Source organism: Zingiber officinale, chromosome 10A, assembly GCF_018446385.1.
Source record: "Zingiber officinale cultivar Zhangliang chromosome 10A, Zo_v1.1, whole genome shotgun sequence".
Lineage (NCBI taxonomy): Eukaryota > Viridiplantae > Streptophyta > Magnoliopsida > Zingiberales > Zingiberaceae > Zingiber > Zingiber officinale.
The window spans coordinates 16,307,799-16,310,821 of NC_056004.1; the positions used below are offsets into that span (position 1 = coordinate 16,307,799).

Sequence of the window (3,023 nt, forward strand, 5' to 3'; positions counted from 1 at the left end):
CGTCATGGGTCCCCCAATTCCCCTTAATGCCTCTTCTTGGCTCACATCAACAGTGGTGCTACGCTAGTAACAGGTGGAGATCAAATTGGAAACAAAGGTTATTACATTCAGCCGACCATCTTCTCTGATGTACAAGTATGGCTTAGTCCTTAAATCTATAAAGGTTTGGTAAACTCTCAATCTGCATTTGTGATGATAGTTGTGATATTTGAAATTTATAGGATGAAATGAAAATAGCACAAGATGAGATCTTCGGTCCTGTTCAATCGATCCTTAAGTTCAGGCAAGTGCAACATCTTATGCCAGTCTTCTTGATGTGTACAACATCAAGATGAAATTTTAGATTGTATTAGTCTTTTTTTATTTAATTTCCATTAAGCTGATGTGGGTGTGTATATTGAACCCAATTGATCTTATCATGCTTTAAATTTTTGGATTTCATCATTAAGTTAACGGCTAATTTGATAATGCTATGAAGAAAGTTGCTGAGGGAGAATATTTTCTAAATAACTAATGAATGATTTCAAGGTAATTTGTGTAAGTTAAAAAAATAATTTACTTGGTAAAATATATTGAAATTGAAGTTTCTGTGAGGTCAATTGAACCCACAACCCTTCATATGCCTCCACCCTTGTATAAATGTATAACAAATGTCATGCTTGTACTTGTTGAAAAATATTTTGCAGATATGTTTTTAAGTTACTGATCAAATGCACTTGAAGCAGGAGTGAGTTTATTTTTGTAATTAGTTAAATTATTTTAAACATGATTGTATTTTAAATTTATTTATTGCCTCTAATATTCAATAACTTTGAGAAATTTATATTTTGAAATTTGGTTTTAAATGTTAGTTAGTGTTCCTACACTAGCATAAGATTTCGTCGCTTTTGTTAATGTCCTTACAGATTGATCTGCGAATATTGAAGGTTGTCTCTCTTGAGCATCCTAATGATATTGATGCTGCAACGGAATCTATTCTTGTAGAAATTCTACCTTCAATTGCCACTTCTCACGAATCATCATTCGCTCTACAAGATGCAAATGAAGTGGTTCGTGTCTCAACTTCAGGTAATGCTTCTTTTGTTCTCTGGTTGATGTCCAAAAATTTTGTGCTATAAGTTATAATTCTTTTCTTGCTATACACCTATTGCAGGAAAAAACACGGATTTCCAAATCATTTTATTGTTTTCATGTATTTATACTCTTTTTATTTTTAAATTTTGCAGATGGAAAGGGTAAGCAGCCTATGTTTTATGAACATCAAGAAGAGGAACGAACATCAAATCATCTATCTGGGAATGAGCTTGTAGTTTGGGAAAATACAGTTTCTAGTCATGGTCCAACCTCTGCCTCTGCCAATACAGGCTCATCTTATTCGAAACGATATCTATTAGTGTTAATCGAATAAGCTTGTATTTGAGCTTGTAGTTTGTGCAACTTAATCGATGTTCTACCTTGATGTGTACAATATCTATTAGCCTTTGATGTAAAAAGAATATTTGTGTATTTTATGGATATTGTTGTAAGAAGAATATTTATGTAATTTGTGAATATTTGTGTATTTTATGGATACTGTTGGAAGAAGAATATTTGTGTAATTTGTGAATATTTGTGTATTTTCTTGGATACTGTCGGTTTTTCACTGTTTCGGAAATCGAATTTGTGTCGTTAAACAATACTGATATTACATCGGTTTTCCACTGCTGTAAAACCGGTGTCATTAACTAATATTACATCAGTTCTATACCGCTTCCAAAACTGGTGTTATTAACATATAATATTACATCGATTTTACACCCGATGTCGTTAAGTGATACTACACCGATTTTAACCCGATGTCTAAAATTTCAGACCTTTTACATCGCCTTCATAGACATCGGTTGAAAATGTAATAGACATCGGTGGAAAACCGATGTCTATGAGGGTTTTTGTTATAGTGTATACTTTCTACTGTCTTGAACCAGGCTTGAGCGTCCCATGGTTCACAAATACCAGAGAAATTTTTCGGCTTCAGACTCTGCCACTGAATTAGGTATGTCTCTTGTCGAATTACTGGGGCTGGGCCTATTGGTGGTACTGGTGCAGCTGTAGGTATGACTGACATCGTATTCTGGTTCACTGGTGGGGTGGCAGGGCTCCCTTGTTGATTCATTAGTGTATTAATCACTTACTATTGTTCCATAACCTGACGCTGAAGTTCAGTAACTACATGCATCAGATCAGGTGGGGGTACGGCCTCATCGACCCTGTTATTGCATCTTCTAGCCATGCTTATCTTCATAAATAACAACAAGGCTAGCATAAGTTATCATCATTCCTACCTATATTCATGCATACTTAGCCTAAAAGCATTACTTATCGTACATAAAGAAATAAGGTAGGCATATATCATACATGAAAGAAAATAAGGTAGGCATAGAATTTCTTATCAGTCTAACCTACATTCATGCATATTTAGACTAAAGCATTCCTTATCATACATAAAGAAATAGGGTAGACATAGAATTTCTTACTTGGAGCGGTAGGATGGAAGCTTGATGTGTGTGTAGTGGAAAGGCGGATCTGCTCTGATACCAAACTGTAACTCCCGCCCTTCCTACTACTTAGAAAGGACGGGGTTACTGGGAACATACATACATACATATATAAAATCATGGCAGCGGAAGAATTCTTTTTCTTTATTAAATCATAAAATCATATTAACAAGGCATGACATGTGAACAATATATAATCATGTAACATATTAAACATGTGACATGCTAATCCTTTCAACATATCACGTGAACATACTAGCATTCATGCATATAACTTGGTTTAATATCTACTACTTGAACATAATACTTGATATTTTAAACTAGAACATAAATCATGCTAACATGGAACAAGGAAAAACATAAGTGTATAAACCATCAAAACAGGTTCAAGTTAATATCAAGTAGTATCCTTTAAAAGCATCAAGTAGCATAATAGGTTCACATGCGAAACTTAGACATATATAAGTCTTGAAACACAAATAGATCTAT

The 3,023-nt window shown here is 34.1% G+C and overlaps 1 long non-coding RNA gene across 1 annotated transcript; it reads left to right on the forward strand.

Moving 5' to 3' along the window:
• The first annotated feature begins 979 nt into the window (after positions 1-979).
• LOC122028236 lies at positions 980-1,332 on the forward strand. The gene is made up of 2 exons (XR_006124682.1): positions 980-1,068; positions 1,227-1,332. It is a non-coding gene; the product is annotated as an uncharacterized LOC122028236 (long non-coding RNA).
• Positions 1,333-3,023: the final 1,691 nt, after the last annotated feature.